Source organism: Hippopotamus amphibius, chromosome 2, assembly GCF_030028045.1.
Source record: "Hippopotamus amphibius kiboko isolate mHipAmp2 chromosome 2, mHipAmp2.hap2, whole genome shotgun sequence".
In the NCBI taxonomy this organism is placed as follows: domain Eukaryota; kingdom Metazoa; phylum Chordata; class Mammalia; order Artiodactyla; family Hippopotamidae; genus Hippopotamus; species Hippopotamus amphibius.
In genome coordinates, this window is record NC_080187.1 from 63138162 (window position 1) to 63158936 (window position 20775).

General features: G+C 34.9%; 1 pseudogene; it reads left to right on the forward strand.

Moving 5' to 3' along the window:
* Window positions 1–1316: 1316 nt before the first annotated feature.
* On the forward strand, window positions 1317–19491 carry LOC130844357 (putative elongation factor 1-alpha-like 3; annotated as a pseudogene).
* Window positions 19492–20775: the final 1284 nt, after the last annotated feature.

Consider the following 20775-nt stretch of genomic DNA (forward strand, 5'->3'; position numbering starts at 1 on the left):
CCGAGTTCCAGCTTGTGTTGCACTTACATTTCTTTAAGACTTTAGAATAGTATTACCTTGTCATCAACAATAACTCAATTTCCTGAAATTGAGTTATTGTTGATGACAAGGTAATATTTTAGAATAATATTTCTTATGGAATCAGGAAAGCTGAAATTGAGTTATTGTTGCGGACAAGGTAATACTGTGCTAATAGAAGACTAAAGACACCCTGCTTCCTTGATGCAAATTAAAAGATAGATCAAATACCTTCTAAGAGGAAAGTCCACCCTCTTTCTCTGAAATAGACGAGAAGAAATACTATCTACTATGGAATGTGAGAAATTTCGATTGACTAAATATATCATTTTAGAAGTGTGCTTTGGTATCATTAAGTATTTATTTTCTTACTGATTTACTCAGCTCCCATTATTGTCTGCCATATGCATGGCCCTGTGTTAGATGCTGAAATGGAGAGGGGTGATAAAAAAAGTCAAATTGGGGAAAACAGAATTTAACAGTGCACAGAAGAAAAGCTAGAGGTCTGCAGAAAACTGTAAGGACATCGGAAGAAATGGTCACTTGCTCTGGCTGAGGGAGCTGGAGAAAGCATTTTGGGTGACACCATACATGTTTTGATCCAAACATTGCAGTGGCACTTCACCAGATGAAAAGGATAGGTATTCCTAGAAAAAAGACTAGAAATCACAGAGTGGGTAGAGGAAATCAACAACAACAAAAGTAAAACAGTGCATTAAGCAATAATCAAAGTTTTCAAAATGACTAATCATAGGGTTTGGGAAGAAATGCAAGACAAGGTGACTAACAAAAGAGATAGGACCACAGTGTATAAGATTTTAACATACTTAAGAAATGGGAACAGAGAGAATTCACTGAGAGTTTAAAAATAGATAACAGGGTCCACATGCTGAAGTGAAACTCTACTAATAGAATTTTTGGCAGTGAGGTGTTTTGTTGTTGTTTTCTTCATAATTCTTAAAGAAAATGGCAGAGTAAAAAAGTACAGTAAAATGTGATGTTAGCAAAAAGTAATGGGGTCTCAAGGTAGGGTAAGAAGCAACAGTAGAGCTCTGGTCTATACTGCCATGTGTTCCAACTGCCTTTTCTGTGCCTTTTTCCTTTTGTGCTCTCTGCCACTCACTTAGTGTTCTTACATTATCTTCTGTGTTTCCTCTTCTTAAAAACGCCTGGCAAAAGAATTCAAGCTAGGATGTAGAGCCCAAAGTGAGAGCCATGCTGAGCCCCAAGAAATGACACACAGGTTACGGAATCAAGGGTATTAAAAAATACCACTGGGGAGAAATAAGATAGTGTCGATGTTCATTACTGATATCCAAAGGGATTATGAACGCCTACATTTTTACTCAGTGGCATTACTTAATGCACATTTCTACAGCGAGGCAGAAGGAGAGGTAGGCATCCTCAGAGATGTAGTCGTGAACATGTTCTTAGTTCTAACACGCCACTTCTACTCATCCTGCTCTCCCAATTCACTTGGCCACATAACTTATTTCATCAGTACAGGCCACTGGGTACCAACCATCATGGATTAGTCTGTAAATATGTTTTCTATTTTAGACGCCTAATTTCTCATTCATTGTTTACTTTGTTCCCCTGCATGTCCAATCACTCTCCTATCTATTTTCTCTAGTCTCTAAAAACTTGACAGCAAATTTATGGTAATTAAAATTTTATTTGATTTTTACCACTTCATAAATTTAACTTACATATCACAACAAAGTACTTTGGGAGCAGAGTGGAAGGTCATGCAATAAGGAAGTTTAGGGGTACTAAAAAGAAATTTTGTGAAAAATGTAATATTTAACCTGGATATACCTGTCTTTAAGATTATAAGGTGGCAGAAGAGGGAGTGTCTCACAAGAAGTTTGGAAGCCGGTAGGATTAAGGGTATTTAAGAATGACAAGGTGGCTTGAAAATGTCATGAAATGCAATAATCAACCATTGTCACTGGTTGGGGTCTCTGGAAGTAGATGCTGAGGATGGGGTTTGGTGTGCAGAATATTTATTAAGAATCAACAGCTAATGAAAGAGATAAACAAGGATAGCCTAAGGAATAAAAAGGATAAAATTTAGAAACTATTAGTGTAAGTCACTGTTAATAGATTAAAAGAGACACAATACTTTTGATTATCTCAATATTTACAGAAAATGGCACATAACACCATTTAACATCCTTTCATAGTAACCAGAACAACATAAACCTCAGCAGACTAGAAATGAAAAGATACTTATTTTAACTTGATAAAGACAAACTTAAAAACAAAAACAAAAACAAAATAAACATCATACAGGAAAGTGAAATGTTTAAACCATTTCTTTTAAAATTGAGAACATGAAAACAATGCTCACTGTCACTGCTGCATTCGGTGTTGTGCTAGGAAACCTACCTAAAGTAGTAAGACTGGAAATGAAACTATCATGTACAAGAAATATAAAGGAGGAAATAAAATCATTATTAGCAGTAGATAAAATAGTTGTCAACATAGAAATTAAAAACTGTAAACAAATTTTTGAATTTCAAAGACAGTTTAGCAAGTTTACAGGATATAAGAATATTACCTTAAAAATCAATTGCAGTTATATATCACAGCAAAAAATTATTAGGAAACATGAAGACATCATTTACAGAGATATATAATGCCCAAGAATAAATCTAAAAGAATATGTGTTTATATCCTTTGTGGAAGAACATTTTCAAATATTATTGAAAAACATTCGATAAGTCCTAAGATATTATTAAAAGAATATCGATTTTCCTCAAATGTGTCTGTAAATAATGTAATTCTGATAAAAATCCCAAAGGCTGTTCTTACTTAACTGGCAAGAATATTCCAAAAATGTATTTGGCAGAAATAGGGCCAAAATAGCCAAGAAAACAATATTTTTAAGATGTTAGTTCAAAACAATTGTGGTAAATAAGAACAAAGTTGGGAATGTTACCCTAACTGATTTTAAGACTTACTGTAATCAAGTCAGTATGAGACGTGTAAAGATGAATATGTAAATCACTGAAAGAGAATAGAGTCCAGAATTAAATCCACACATAAAGGGATGGTCTGTTGATTTTCTACAAATGTGCCAAAGTGATTCAAAGGGGAAATACATATTTTCAATAAATGGTGCTAGAAAATTAGGTATACATATGCAACAAAATGAACTTTCACTCTTACCTCAAAGCATGTATGAAGATGAACTCAGAATGGATCATAGACCTAAACAGGAGAGCTCAAACTATAAAACTTGTAGAAAAAACATGAGAAGATATTTGTAGTTCTGAGTTTTTATGTAGACTCACACAAGTTTTTATTAATGTATAGGACACAATATATTAATAAACTAGATTTTGTTAAAATTAAAAGCTTTTGCTCTTCAAAATCCACTGTTAAGGAATGAAAATGACAAGTCACAGACTGAAAGAAAATACTTGTAAATCCTATGTCCTATTTTGAACATAGGATTTATATTGGACATAGGATATGTAAAGAAGACTTGCAGCTCAGCAATAGAAGAAAAAATTCAATAAAGAAATTGTCAAAATGTTTGTATAGAAACTTCACCATAGAGGAAATATATCAATAAAAGGTAAAATAAGCCTGGTTTTTTTGAGCCTGTGAAATACCAATGGTAATTTTTTTTCAATGTCCTGTTTTTAATTTTTGAAGTGTGAGTGTGGTGGGGAAGGCATGTCTGGGTGTGAATCTGCACCTGCACTCTGCAGTATGAAATGTGAGGAAAGACATGGAAATGGAGCATGAAGCCCAAGGACTAAGTCCGTTGTAAAGACCAGCGGCCTGATAGAGGCCATGCAATTTAAGACAAACAGTATGGGAGGGGAAATGGTTGATTACAGAAATAGGAGGGACTGGGGAAAGTATGAGAATCTGTATAATCTGATCACTCAGTCAGAAATGGGAACTACAATGTGTTGGTTATATAAAAAAAGGAACACTGAATTACCAACTTCAGCCTTGATCAAGGTCTTTTTCCTACTCCCAGAATCAAAATACAGATTTTCTTTCCCTTTAGAGATATCTGAGTAATGGTGGGGTAGTGAATGTAAATATATTAAAATATTTTCTAATTTCCCAAAAGTTACTAACAAACTATAGTGACTTCAGTAAAAATATCTAAAATAAAAATGGTATAGACAAAAATATTTTGCTTCAAATATTATACTATATTCTTATTTTTATCATATTTAGTTTTCTTTAAAAGTTGATTAATCATTTTCAATTTAAAATTTTTCTATTACCCATATATGTATAAATATATTTCCATGCCTAACTTATTTACATAAATCATAAAAAATAATTTTTAGTGTATATAAAGATATAATTTAATATCTAGTGGGAAGAATAGATATGTAGCTGAAGATCTTTCTTGTGGGTTACATTATGTATGGTCTCTGGATATGAATGTGATCTCCAGAACTTTTGCTACATTGGATGAATACACCGAAGGACTTGCTTGACTACCTTATATATTTGAATATTGGTAGATACCTAAACGTTTTCTGTTTGAATCAAGATAAATACAGCTGAATTTGTTTTAGGTTGTATAATTTCTCCATCATAAAATGGGTCTAAACTCCTTCAAATAACTTTTTTCAACTTGGACACATACATGAATAGGCAGAACTATATATGTATTTCATTTGCAATACACTAAATGCTTCTATATGATATCAATGCTTAATCTTCTCTCTGAACATCTGATTAATTTTATAATGAAGTAGGCTATAAAAAGCACAAAAGAAGAAATAATTATGAGCAGAAACTCTTAATGGGTCATGATTTTCCACCAAAGAGACTAAAATATGTAGTTAGTTTAATACACCACTCAGTAGGAGCACTGTACAATAATTCCATCTATTCTTCATCTGGCTACAATTTCTGATAACTTTATTCACTTATTCTTTGGATGTAGCAAACTTTTACCTCTTGAAAATTTGCTTCATATTCTTCAGGTCTGGGGGTACACGACGAGGAAGAAGCCAGTAAGTGCCGCTTAGCCAGCTCTGTCCAGGACTGCTGTGATATAGATTCACAGACTGTGCAATGAGGAGTATACACAGCAATACACAGCAGCCCTGCACTATCACCCCTATTTTCTTCCTTCACCCGTGGAAATCTGCATGAAGCCAAGTATTGCCATAACTGTGGTCTGTTCCTTGACTTCTTTGCTAACCAGAGACCAGACCACCACTACCAAGCTATAAAATGTGTGGGGCTGGGCTGTTCCTTTGTGCTCTGTATCTGAGCTGTGGAATTTGGGCAAGAAAAGAGGTCTATCATGAAAATAAGCTATTCTTCCAATCATTTAAATGGGAATTTCAAAACTTGGACTTGAAAGGACTTTCAATATATTCTAATCAAGATTGCTTCTCTGTCCAGACAGTCTCTTTTCATATTTTCAAATACAACAAATAAACATCCTGATCCAAATATTCCAAATTGCTAAAGAATTCATATGATGGTATAGGACTGACCTCCAAATAAATGGAAGGCTGCGTATTTTCACCACTTGCCATGCTTACAGAATAGAATATGTACCCAATGAGATTTTTAATTATATAGGTTTTGGCCTCTATTGGACTAGTTTGAGCCTCACTGATAACTAGATAAAGAATAATTCTATTATTTTATGTGGCTTGATTAAGTAGAATACTTCAGTAATATATTCAGAATATTTAGTAGCTTGAATCTAAGAGTTCTAAAATATTGTAATGTTTTAATATGTTGAGAATAAGATACCAGTCTGTCTTAAAAAAACCAAACTGTGATATGAATGACTCAATCTAAGATAATTTATTCTTTCTTGACACTTGATTTTCTTCACCCACTGAGGAAGGTAGATGATAGTACAGTATTGGATATATTTTTAAGTAAAACCAAATATTTCAAAAGAATGTGAAATTTTCCAAGGCTGAATGAAACCAAAGCTGAATATCATTCACCATTTATTCTAAGAAACATTCAATCTTTCTGCTTTCAAAGGTGGTATGCTCATTTGAGCATTTAACCAACAGCTGAAATCTTTGCTGAAGTATCTTCCCATAATTTCTAGATTTACACTCTATCCAAACACAAATATAACAGTTGCTTTTTTCAATGATCTATAATAGTTGGTGTTTTCTAATATAGATGCATAAAAGAAGTAAGAGAAGGAAACGTCTGGGTATGAGATGTGATCTATGGCTTCAGAGAGCTGTAATTTAATAATATATACAATATTCAAAGACTGATATTATCCCAGTAACTGAATAAATCAAAATTATTTTTTATAATTATTATGCTTATATTTTTATTGCTATAAATCTTTTTAAAAATTTACCTAAAATTGGTAGTTTGGTTGTATAATAAAACATACATTATGACCTTTATACCATCTGCAGATGGCAAAAGTTTCAGAAATACTAGTCCATATTATAAGCCAATTTTGTGATTCTATCCAAACTGGTTAATTGCTAGCATGACAATTTGCAGCATGGTGAAGTGAGTGCTAAAAAAATAAACTCCTAAAGAACAAAATATAAAAAAGTAAAAATCAATAAAGTCTAGAATAAGGATACTCAGTGCATCTCTACTCTTTTCAGTTATGCCAACCACTTTCTTCAGTGACAACAAGCACTCATAAAGTATATCTCTCTTTCATATGTGTGTGTGTTAGACTTTAAAAAAGAGAAAACTGTGTGTATAATGTGTGTGATCCTTGTATCTTAAGTAAAAACTAGTTTATCTGCTAAAGATGTATTTTCCTAGTGCCATTTTTGCCTTCTTGAGTGATATATGATGGGCAGTGGCAATGACTTGAGATCAACTTGTTAGCTGAAGATCTGCCTAGAATGCCTGGATCAGAGGGCTCTCACACTTTCTCTTACATCTATCACCCACTTTCCAGCTCACTCAGGGCCCTTTTCTCCAGCTTGTCCAACACTCTGAGCCTGCATCTACTCTCTGCAGGATACCATAGACACAGAGGTAAACCCAGACCAATCCATGACTTCAAGAGAATTTTAGCAGAAGTAAGCATTCACTGAGATTTCCCTGGTGGCACAGTAGTTAAGAATCTGCCTGCCAATGCAGGAGAAATGGGTTCCATCCCTGGTCTGGGAAGATCCTACATGCTGCGGAGCAACTAAGCCCCTGCTCCACAACTACTGAGCCTGTGCTCTGGAGCCCACGAGCCACAACTACTGAGCCTGCATGCCACAATTACAGAAGCTCGTGTGCCTAGAGTCCATGCTCCACAACAAGAGAAGCCACTGTAATAAGAAGCCTGTGCACCTCAACGAAGAGTAGCCCCTGCTCACCACAACTAGAGAAAGCCCACCTGCAGCAATGAAGACCCAACACAGCCTAAAGAAAGAAAGAAAGAAAGAAAGAAAGAAAGAAAGAAAGAAAGAAAGAAAGAAAGAAATATTTTTTTTAAAAAGAAGAATTCACAGAAGTAATTGTAATCAGTCCAATATATACATGCCTTAAAAGAGGTATGTCTCCAACGCCAGAGAAGTTTAACACAAGAATCTCATTTTCAGGTAGGGCAATAACAGGAAAGCTACCTGGAAGAAGTGACATTGAGGCTAACTTTGAATCTGAGTATTATTGTAACGGAGAGAGAAGCACAGGGGCACTTAAAACAGAGAGCATGCCATTAGTTAATGGGTGGAAGAATGTTTGGGGCTATGTGAATAGTCCAGTTTGGTTGATGAGGGGAGCAAAATATATGGCAAGAACCAAGAAAGTTGGGATCTGGTGAACCAAGAAAGTGGAGCTCTAAATACAAATTATTGAGGAACAAGGAGAGATATCTTAGCTGAAGTGTGATGTGATGTAACTGGGTTTTAGCAAACTCATCAGAAGATAGTTTTCATATGGGATGAGCAGTAAGAGGCTAAAGATGAGAAGGTCTGGTAGGAGATGATAGGTGAGAAGGGGATTTATAGGAAGGATGATGCACAAACAGGTGGCTCTAACAGTCTTAGCTAATTAATTAATTACTGCTGGGCACTGGGGACATGTGCTGAGCAAAAATTCAGTATAATAAAGTGAGAGAAATTAAATAATCACACATCTGAGCAGAATCACGCGATAAATACTTGACAGAAGCAATTTGACTTTAGGAGGATGTCAGAACTTGGGGGAGTGATTGGCAATATTATATTTTGAGCCCCAGATAGTATCACATTAAAGAACTTGGGTTTTGTCTTTTAGACTGTGAAAAACCACTGAAAATTTTGGATCAGAAACTAAGATTAAGAAAGCAGCCTTTCTCTTGGTCAATGTGGTCTTCTTTCTAGAGTTGGGGCATTACGTTATACACACCACAAAATTCTGGAAAGAGAGATAGTAAATCCTGTATATGCCTCTCCTACCTTGAGTTGATATCCAGTGGTCATTCAATCAAATGCTTTTTAAAAGAATGCTTCTGGTAGTGTATATATGTCAATGCTACTCCCTCACTATATCCCAGCCTCCCCTTGCCTTCCTGTGTCCTCAAGTCTGTTCTCTATGTCTGCATCTTTATTCCTGCCCTGTCACTAGGTTCATCAGTACCATTTTTCTAGATTCCACATATATGTGTTAGCATATGGTATCTGTTTTTCTCTTTTTGACTTACTTCACTCTGTATGACAGACTCTAGGTCCATCCACCTGATGTATATACATTACCAAATGTAAAATAGATAGCTAGTGCTGCATAGCACAGGGACGTCAGCTTGGTGCTAGGTGACAAACTAGAGGGGTGAGAGGGAGGCTCAAGAAGGAGGGGATATGGGGATATAAGTATAAATATAGCTGATTCAGTTTCTTGTACAATGGAAACTAACATGACATTGTAAAGCAATTTTACTCCAATAAAGATGTAGAAAAAAAAAAAGAGTTCTTCTGTTACAACTTCAGTAATTCATTCAGAACAGTACAGAGACTATAGTTATGTCATTGTAGTGCCTTGGATAATTAATGGATTCTGCCTTTTCAACATTGTGTTGTTTAATTTTCTGCAGTTATTATTGGACATATCTGGTTATATTTTCTCAGGTTGACATAAAATAAAAATGAAAATAAGTTAAGAAGAAGCATAATGAACTTAAAAATTATAGCTTTAAAAAATACTTCCATGAATCTTATGAAACTTCTAGTAAGGATTTTTATCTATTATGTTTATCATCTTTTACTGTATAGGTCCAATTTAAACACTTCCCTTAAAATTTATTGCCAAAGAAACTTTCAATTAACATATATCTGTAGTTTTTGTTTCTAAAAATCAGTATTCTCACTTGTTTTAACTTCAAAGAAATTGAGAATCTTTTCTTTGTTGTGGTAAAATACACAAAATGTAATATTTATCATTTTAACTGTTTCAAAGTGTGTAATTCTGTAACATCAAATACATTCACAATATTGTGTAATCATCACCACTATATCTAAAACTTTTTTGTCATCCCCAACAAAAACTCTGTATCAACTAAACAATAATTCCTCTTGCCCTTTCCTGTCAGTTCTTGGTAACCTCTGTTCTATTTTCTGTCTCTATGAATCACCAAATGATTGTTGTTTTGTGTCTGGACAATTTCACTTTGCATAACTTTTCAAGATACATCCATGTTGTAGCATATATAAAAATTTCATTTCTTTTTATGGCTGAATAATATTCCTTTGTATGTATATGTCATAATTTGTTTACATATTCATATGCTCATGGACTCAGGTTATTTACACTTTTTGGCTATTGAGAATAACTTGGCTATGAACATTGGTGTACACGTATATGTACACATCCCTGCTTTTAATTCTTTTGAATGTATACCTAGGAACAAAATTGCTGGGTCATATGGTAATTTCATGTTTAGTCTTTTGAAAAACTGACAAACTGTTTTCAACAGCAGCTGCACCATTTTACATTCCCACTAGCAATGCATAAGAGTTCCAGTTTCTCTACATCCTTGTCATCACTTGTCTTTTTTTTTTTAATATCCATCCTAGTAGGTATAAAATGCTATCTCATTGCAGCTGTGATTTGCATTCCCCTAATGACTAATGATATTGAGCACCTTTTCACATGCTTATTAGCCATTTGTGTATCTTTTCTGAGAAATGTCTTCTCAAGTCCTTTGCCTATTTTTGAATTGGTTTATTTGGTGTTGTGGAGTGTATATTCTTTATATATTCTGGATATCAATCTCCTATCAGATGTTATTTGCAAATATTTTACATCATTCTGTACTTTATTTATTTATTTATTTAGATAGTATCCTTTGGTGCACAACAGTTTTTTGATCATCGAATTTATCATTTTTTTCTTTTGTTACCGGTGATTTGGTGTCATAGTCATTAAATCGTTGCCAAATCCAATGTGATAAAGACTTTAAAAACAGTTTTGCCCTGAGTTTTACAGTTTGAGCTCTTAAATTTAGATCTACAGTTTAGATCTTTAATCCATTTTGAATTGACTTTTGCATTTAATATAAGGTAAGGGTCCAACTTATTTTACATATGGATAACCAGTTTTCCCAGCACCATTTGTTGAAAAGACTTTCTTTTTCCCATTGGATGGTTTTGGCACCTTTGGTAAAAATCAATTTTCCATATATGTGAGGGTTTATTTCTGAGCTCTCCATTCTACGCCATTGATCTATATATCTGTCCTTATGCCAATACCATACTGTTTTTTTTAATACAGCTTTGAAGTAAGTTTCAAAGTCAGGTAGTATGAGTCTTCCATTTTTTTTTTTCCTTTCTTAGGATGATTTTAGCTATTTGAGGCCCTTTAAAATACCATTTTTGTGAAAAGAAATGTTGGTATTTTGATAGGGATTACATTGAATCTTGTAGCTTGTAGTATTAACATCATAACAATACTAAGTCTTCCTAGCCATGAATATAAACATGTTTCCATTTATTTGTGTCTTCTTTAGTTTCTTTCAGCTACATTTTGTAGTTTTAACTGTATAACTCTTTCCTGCTTTGTTAAGTTTACTACAAAGAATTTAATTCTTTTAGGTGCTATTATAAATAGAATTGCTTTCCTAAATTCTTTTTTGGCTTTTTATTGCTGTATATAGAAACACATCTGATTTTTGCATGTTGATCTTGTACTCTGCAACTTTTTTGAATTTATTAGTTCTAGTAGCTTTCTTGTGTATTCTTTGGGGGTATTCTATATGTTAGATGGTGTCATCTGCAAGGGGGAGATAGTTTTAGCTCTTTCTTTCTATTGTGGATGCATTTTATTCACTTTTACTGTCTGATAGCTCTGGTTAGAACTTTCAGTAGAATGTTGAATAGCAGCAGTGAATGTGGGTATTCTTGTCTTTGTTCCTTATCTTAGATGGACAGCTTTCAGTATCTTACCATTGATTACAGTGTTAGCTGTGGGTTTTTTTGTAAATATTTTTTAATATGCTGAGGAATTTTTCCTCTATTTCCAGACCTCTGGAAGTTTGTTCATGAAAGAGTGTTTGATTTTGTCAAATGCCTTTTCTGCATCAATTGGGATAAACATGCAGTTTTTTTTCCCTTGTTAAATTAATGTGACATATTATATTGATTGATATTCTTATGTTGAACCACTCTTACATTCCAGGAATGAATGCTACTTGGTCATGGCAAATAATTATTTTAAAATGCTATTGGATGACTGTACTACCCAAAACAATTTACAGATTCAACGCGATCCCTATCAAATTACCAATGGCATTTTTCACAGAACTAGAACAAGAAATATTATGATGTGTATGGAAACACAAAAGACCCCAAATAGCCAAAGCAATCTTGAGAAGGAAAGATAGAGCTGGAGGAATCAGGCTCCCTGACTTCAGACTACACTACAAGGCCACAGTGATCAAGACAGTATGGTACTGGCACAAAAATAGAAAGGAAGATCAAAGGAACAGAATAGAGGCACCTTATCTTTGACAAAGGAGGCAAGAGTATACAATGGAGAAAAGAGAGCCTCTTCAATAAGTAGTGCTGGGAAAATTGGACAGCAACATGTAAAAGAATGAAATTAGAACACTTCCTAACACCATACACAAAAATAAACTCCAAATGGATGAAAGACCTAAATGTAAGGCCAGACACTATAAAACTCCTAAAGGAAAATATAGGCAGAACACTCTATGACATATATCAAAGCAAGATCCTTTTGGACCACCTCCTAGAATAATGGAAATAAAATCAAGAATAAACAAATGGGACCTAATGAAACTTAAAAGCTTTGGCACAGCAGAAGAAACCATAAACAAGACAATAATACAACCCTCAGAATGGGAGAAAATACTTGCCAATGAAGGAACAGACAAAGGATTAATCTCCAAAATATACAAGCAGCTCATGAAGCTTAATACCAAAAAAGCAAATAACCCAATCCACAAATGGGTAGAAGACCTAAATAGACATTTCTCCCAAGAAGACATACAGATGGCCAACAAACACATGAAAAGATGCTCAACATCACTAATCATTAGAGAAATACAAGTCTAAGCCACAATGAGGTATCACCTCACACTGGTCGGAATGGCCATCATCACAAAACCTAGAAACAATAAGTGTTGGAGAAGGTGTGGAGAAAAGGGAACTGTCCTGCCCTGTTGGTGGGAATGTAAGTTGGTACAGCCACTATGGAAAACAATTTGGAGGTTCCTTAAAAAACTATAAATAGAACTACCATATGATCCAGTAATCCCACTACTGGGCATATACCCAGAGAAAACCATAATCCCAAAAGAAACATGTACCATAATGTTCATTGCAGCACTATTTACAATAGCCAGAACATGGAAGCAACCTAAATGCCCATCAATAGATGAATGGATGAAGAAGATGTGGCATATATATACAATGGAATATTACTCAGCCATAAAAAGGAATGAAATGGAGCTATATGTAATGAGGTGGATAGACCTAGAGTCTGTCATACAGACTGAAGTAAGCCAGAAAGAGAAAAACAAATACTATATGCTAACTCATATATACGGAATCAAAAAAAAAAAAAAAAAAAAAAAAAGGTACTGATGAACCCAGTGACAGGGCAAAAATAAGGATTCAAATGCAGAGAATGGACTGGAGGACATGAGGTTGAGGGGGGCAGGAAGCGAGTGGGAAGCTGGGACGAAGTGAGAGTGTAGCATTGATATATATACACTACCAACTGTAAAATAAATAGCTAGTGGGAAATTGCTGTATAACAAAAGGAGATCAACTCGATGATGGGTAATGCCTTAGAAGGCCAGGACAGAGAGGGTGGGAGGGAGTCATGGGAGGGAGGGGATATGGGGATATATGCATAAATACAGCTGATTCACTTTGGTGTACCTCAAAAGCTGGTAGAAGAGTGTAAAGCAATTATATTCCAATAAAGAGCTTAAAAATGCTATTGGTTTCAATTTACTAATATTTTGTTGAGGATTTTTGCATCTACCTTCATAAGGGCTATTGGTCTGTGATTTAATTTTCTTGTGATATTTTTTCTGACTTTGATATAAATTAATGCTGGACTCATAAAATGAAATAGGAAGTGTTTCCTCCTTGTCAGTGCTTTGGAAGAGCTTGAGAAGGGTTGATATCAATCTTCTTTAAATGTTTGGTAGAATTTTTTCATGAAGCCACCTGGTCCAGGACTTCTCTTTGTTAGGTTTTGGATTAATAATTCAATCTCTTTACCTGTTATCGATCTGCTTAGATTTTCTATTTTTTTTTGTGAGTTGGTTTAAAGCATTTGTGTGTTTCACGAAGCATTTGGCTGTTTCTCTAATGGTTATTTAATTTGTTGGCTTACAATTGTTCATAGGATTCTTTTATAATTCCTTTTTACCTCTATAAGGTTTTTTAGTAATACTGTCATGGTTATTTTGATTTTAATTATTTGTGTCTTCTTGTTTTGTTTTGTTTTTTTGTCAGTTTAGCTAAAGGTTTGCTAATTTTGTTTATCTTTTCAAAGAACCAATTTTTGGTTTCACTAACTTTTTCTATTGTTTTATTTCTCTCTTTTGTTATCTCTGCTCTAAGCTTTATTATTTCTTTCCATCTGTTAGCTTTGAATTTAGCTTAGTTTTCCTTTTCTAGTTCCTTACGATGTGAAGTTGTTGATTTGAGATCTTACTTCTTTTACAATGTAGGCATTTACCTATAGTTTTCCCTCTGGGCACTACTTCCACTGCATCCCATAAATTTGATATGTGGTGTGTTTATTTTTATTTATCTCTAAGTATTTTCTAATTTATCTTGTGATTGCTTAAGAGTATATTGTTGAGTTTCCACAAATTTGTGAATTTTCCTGTTTTCTTTGTTATTGATTTTTAACTTCTTTGTGTTGTGATTGGAGGAGATACTTAGTATGGTATCTCTTTTAATCTATTCAGACTTAGTTTGTGGTTTAACATGTGATCTGTCCTGTAGGATGTCCCATGTGCATTTGAAAAAAACTGTATTCTGCTGTTTTGTGGTAGTATTCTATATATCTTTTATATCTAGTTGGTTTATTGCATTGTTCAAATCCTCTATTTTCCTACATCTCTTATGTCTGACTGATCTATCTGTTATTGAAAGCAGGGCATTGAAATTGCCAACTATTATTGTAGATCTCTCTATTTTTCATCTTCCAGTCTGTCAATTTTTTGTTTCATATATTTTGAGGTATTTTATTAGGTGTACACATGTTATAATTTCTATTTTCATTGTAGTATTGAACATTTTTAAATTTAATTTTTTATTGAAGTATAGTTGATTTACATTGTATTAGTTTCAGGTGTACAATATAGTGATTTAATATTTTTATAGGTTATACGCCACTTAAAGTTATTACAAAATAATGGCTATACTCCGTATGCTGTACAATATATCCTTGTTGCTTATCTATTTTATACATAGTAACTTGTATCTCTTAAGCCCATACCCCTATCTTGCCCTTCTTGCCTCCCCTCTCCCCACTGGTAACCACTAGCTTATTTTCTATATCTGTGAATCTGTTTCTAATTTCTTATATATGTTTGTTTGTTTTATTTTTTCAGATTCCACATATAAGTGATAATATAGAGTATTTGTCTTTGTCTGACATTTCACAAGCATAATACTCTCTAGGTCCATTCACTTTGTTGCAAATGGCAGAAATTTATTCTTTTGGGTGGTTAATATTCCATTGTGTGTGTGTGTGTGTCTGTATATATATATATACACACACATCCAACATCTTTATCCATTCATCTGTTGATGGATACTTAGATTGTTTCTTGAGACTTTTATTAAGATGTATCTTCCTTGGAAGGGGATATGGGGGTATATGTATAAATACAGCGGATTCACTTTGTTGTACAACAGAAACTGGCACAACAGTAAAAAGCAATTATACTCCAATAAAGAGCTTAAAAAAAGACATATCTTCCTTGTCTCTTGTAAACTTTTTAGAGTTAGAGTCTATTTTGCTTGATATTAGTATAGCCCTCCAGCTCTATTTTGGTCACCATTTGTATGAAATATTTTTTTCTATCCTTTTACTTTCAACCTATTTTTCTTTAGAAATAATGTGAGTCTCTGACAGAGAGCACATAGTTGGATTATGAATTTTTATTTATTTTGCCAATCTCTGTATCTTTATTGGAGAGTTTAATCCATTTACACTTAAGGTAGTTACTGACAAGGAGGGATTTACTTCTTCCATTTTTCAGAGAACAAATATGTTTTTTATATGCCTATAGTTCTTTTTGTCCCTCATCTTCTCCATTACTGCTTTATTTTTAGTAGACTTTTTGTAGTGAAAAGTTTAAATTCTCTTCTCAATTCTTTATATGTATATCCTATAGATATTTTCTTGGTGGTTACCATGGGTGTTACATTTAATATCCCAAAGTTATAATAATCTAATTTGAATTGATGCCAACAACTTCAATAATGTACAAAAACTCTACTACTATACAGGTCCACCCTCAGTTTATGTTATTAATGTCATAGAGTACATCATTATACATTTTGTGTACAATAAAGTAGATTAATAATTTTTTATGCATTTGTATTTTAAACCCTTTAGAAAATAAAAGTCAGGTTCAATCAAAATTACAATAATAGTAGCTTTCACAATTGCCCATGTGCTTACCTTTACCCTAATTTCTTTATATGGCCTCAAGTTACTATCTTCTTTTCATTTCACTCTGAAGGACTCCCTTTAGCATTTCCTGAAGGGAAGGTCTAGTGATAATGACCTCCCTCAGCTTTTTTAAAATCTGGGAGTGTCATTTCTCCCTCATTTTTGAAGGGTAGTTTTATTGCACATAAAGTTGTCCATTCATGGAAGCAACCTAAATGCCCATCAACAAATGAATGGATACAGAAGATGTGGCAGATATATACAATGGAATATTACTCAGCTATAAAAAGGGATGAGATGGAGCTATATGTAATGAGGTGGATAGAACTACAATCTGTCATACATAGTGAAGTAAGTCAGAAAGAGAAGGACAAATATTGTATGCTAACTCACATATACGGAATCTAAAAATGGTACTGATGAACTCAGTGACAAGAACAAGGACGCAGATACAGAGAATGGACTGGAGGACTCAAGGTATGGGAGGGGGCGGGGGGTGAAGGGGAAACTGAGACGAAGCAAGAGAGTAGCACAGACATATATATACTACCAACTGTAAAATAGTCAGTAGGAAGTTGTTGTATAACAAAGGGAGTCCAACTCGAGGATGGAAGATGCCTTAGAGGACTGGGGCAGGGAGGGTGGCGGGGACTCGAGGTGGGGGAGCCAAGGAAGGGAGGGAATACGGAGATATGTGTATAAAAACAGATGATTGAACCTGGTGTACCCCCGAAAAAATAAATAAAAAAAAAAAAAAAAAAAAAAAAAGTTGTCCATTGACAGTTTTTTTTTTCCCCCTTTAAGCATATTGGGTATATCAAGCCACTGACTTCTGGACTTCAAGGTTTCTGATGTATCTCAGTCTAATTGTTTTTGAGTTTGTTCTATTTGAAGTTTTTGAGCTTCTTAGATTTATAGATTCATTTATTGCAATTTCAATCCTTTAAATTTGGCGAGTTTTCAGGCATTATTCATTTTGTTCCTTTCTATCTCTTTTCCCCTGCTGGCATTCCCACAATGTCTATGTTGGCCCACTTGATGGTGTTTCACAGATTTCTTAGGCTTTGTTCATTTTTCTTCATTCTTTTTTCTTTCTGTTCCTTAGACTTGATGATTTCAATTTTTCTTTCTTTATGTTCACAGATTCTTTCCCTTGCACATACCTGCTTTTGAACCCTTTTGAGGTACTTTTTCATTTCAGTTAATATACATTTCAGCTTCAAAATTTCTTTTTGGTTCTTTTTGAAAATATTTTAATCTCTTTATTGACATTTTTTTTCACATATTATTTTCCTGTCTTTGTCCATGTCTTCCTTTAGCTCTTTGAGTATCTTTAAAATGGTTGTTTTAAAATCTTTGTCTAGTAATTTTGACATCTGGGCTTCCTCAGGTACATTTTCTGTTGGTTTATTTTGCTTCTTTGAATCAGCTATATAATCTTGTTTCTTTGTATGCCTTGTTATTTTTTATTGAAAATTAGACTTTTTAATTTGATAACATGGAACCTGGGGAAATCAGATTTCCCTTTTTCCCCAGAGTTTGGTAAATTTTTTTCCCATTGCTATAGGGATTTCTGTACTGAAGTAAAAATTTAGGATCTTCTGCATGTCTTTTCTGAGCTCCATATTTCCCTAGGTATGGGTGATGGCTTTCTAAATTTCCCTGTATACATAGTTGCTTTTGAATATCAAAAACAAACAAGCAAACCAAAAAACAGGCAAAGAAAAAAACACGTGGCTCTTTTAAATCTCCTGAAAGTACTTCAGCTGGTGGAAGCTAGGAAATTGGTGGCCAGCCTTCATGTCCACACTTCAGCAGTCAGAACAATAATTCACAGTAAAAACCAAGGACCCCTATATGTGCGTGACAAAGATCTTACTGGCCACCCTGGCTCCAGAAGTTGCTCCAGAAATTCGGGTTGTGTTCTTCACAGCTGCCTGATTTGGGGCTGGGGTAGCTGCAACCACCCTGATGTAACTGCAACAACCCTGATGACTGAAACAAACCAAAATTAATGAAAATGTCCTAGCCAAGCTATCTCCTTGAAGATACAAGTTCTTCAAATAAACCCCAAAGTTCAAATAAACCCCAAGGTTTCAAAATAACCACTTCAGATATTTTCTACTAGTACAATTGCTGTCCAGGTAGAGAGGTGAATTCCTGGTGCTTCCAACTCCACTATCTTCCCTGACTTCAGTCCCCTGAGGTTTAATCTCAATACTAATGCAAGATAACTTTTTAAGCTATATCGGTTTCCCTGTATCGGAGATCCGGATTTTCTCCTCTTTTATTAAATTTAGTGCCTATGACCCTTTTATTGACTACATTAAATACGTAACTTTAAGAAACCTAGCTTTTTCACAGTGGGTTTGCTGCCAGGACACAGGTGTTGTGAAAACCACTGCTAAACCTAAGCAAAAAAGGGAAAGGAGAAGACCCACACCCACATCATTATCCTTGGACATGTAGATTTGGGGAAGTCTACCACTACTGACCATCTGATCTACAGATGTGATGGGATTGACAAGGGAACCACTGAAAAGTTTGAGAAGGAGGCTGCTGAGACAGAAAAGGGCTCCTTCCAGTATGCCTGGGTCTTGGACAAACTGAAAGCTGAACGTGACCATTGTATCACCATTGATATCTCCCTGTGGAAATTCAAGACCAGCAAGTACTATGTGACCATCATTGATGCCCCAGGACACAGAGACTTCATCAAAAACGTGATTACAGGCACATCCCAGGCCGACTGTTCTGTCCTGGTTGTTGCTGCTGGTGTTGGTGAGTTTGGAGCAGGTATCTCCAAGAATGGGCAGACCTGTGTGCATGCCCTTCTGACTTACACTCTGGATGTTAAACAATTAATTGTTGGAGTTAAAAAAAATGGATTCCACTGAGCCACCCTACAGCCAGAAGAGATATGAGGAAGTTGTTAAAGAAGTCAGCACCTACGTTAAGAAAATTGGCTACAACCCTGACACAGTAGCATTTGTGCCAACTCCTGGCTGGAATGATGATAATGTGCTGGAGCCAAGTGCTAACATGACTTGATTCAAGGGATGGAAAGTCACCCAGAAAGATGGCAATGCCAGTGCAACCACTCTGCTTCAAGCTCTGGATTGCATCCTGCCAGCAACTTGCCCAACTGACAAGCCCTTGCGTTTGTCCCTCCAGGATGTCTACAAAATTGGTGGTATTGGTACTGTCCCTGTGGGTTGAGTGGAGACTGGTGTTCTTAAACCTGGCATGGTGGTCACCTTTGCTTCTGTGAATGTAACAACTGAAGTGAAGTCCATTGAAATGCACCATGAAGCTCTGAGTGAAGCCCTTCCTGGGGATAATGTAGGCTTCATTGTCAAGAATGTGTCTGTCAAAGATGGAAAGTGGTGACCCTCTAGAATTTTACCCTTATCACTAAATTTGCAAAGCTGGATTACACCACAACCCAGCTACTTAAGAACTGCATTATTACTTTCCTCCTTGGGATTTGGTTAACTCATCCATGGAATTGGGGAGTCAGGCTAGATATCCTTAAAGTCTCTCCTAAATGCATGTCCTCTTGTCACACACATGTCAATCATCTAGTTAAACTTTCTGTTCCCACAGATGTTCTTTGTATAGCATCATTCAAGTGTTGCCCAGCTCTGCAGAGGGGTATCTGGGCAGACCAGGAGAGTCTGAGTTCATTACAAACATCCCTCTTTGAAAACCAATGCCCATGGTCTTGACCTATTTTTTTTTTTTCAGCTAGTTGGACCTTACTTCCATATGTCATTACTTCTCCTCTAGGTCTTATACTTTCAGTGAATCTTAGTCATGTCCATTGAGTTCTAAAGACAAGTTTTCAGAATTCTTATCTCCTGTTTATTTTTCTCTAGAGCTACTTTTATTCATTAATGTTCCTTTTGTAATGTGGTATTCACCCTGACTGAGGCTACTAAAAGTCTAATTACTGATCAGTATGTTGAGATTGTTGCTGTGTTCCTTCAATGGTTAGACACATTTTTCATATTTATTATTTCTGGTCAGTAGGAATTTGAAAATAAAAGTGCATATTTTAATCTGGTATTTATTTTTGCTCCTTTAGTCTTTTTAAAGTATTAATGATGTCTATTATAATCAATAATTTCTTAGGCTGAAAAACTTGATAAATTCCTCTGATAGTTCCACTAAACTTCTAATTATGTACCAAAAGATAAAGTGTATAAAGCATAACTCTCTTGCCATAATCAGTCCTAAGAACTCACTTTTCATTCTGGAATTACACTTGAATTCCAATTTCTTAATAATCCCAGGCCCATTTTTCTCTCCAGTGGTATATATATTCCTAATCACATGAGTATTATTTTAGCTATTATAGATCCAGGTAACTGCTTTTCGATGTTGACTTTCCACTTCTGTTCAACTACTAATGCTGGCAGGAGCTCTGTGGTCCCATAGGTTCCACGGAGCTCTTGATAAAACAACTCATATTTCATTATGTTACTGTTGCTGCCATGTGTATCATCTCCTCAGCCTCTTCTGCAGAATGAATTCTGTAAGAACTTTTATATAATTCCAATTTTGAACTTTGCTTAACATACCAGCATGCTTAGTGTTAAAAATAAAGGAAGGAGACTGATAGATTTCTATTCCCTGCCATCCTCTTTTCTCTCCGCTTTGCTTTTCTCACTT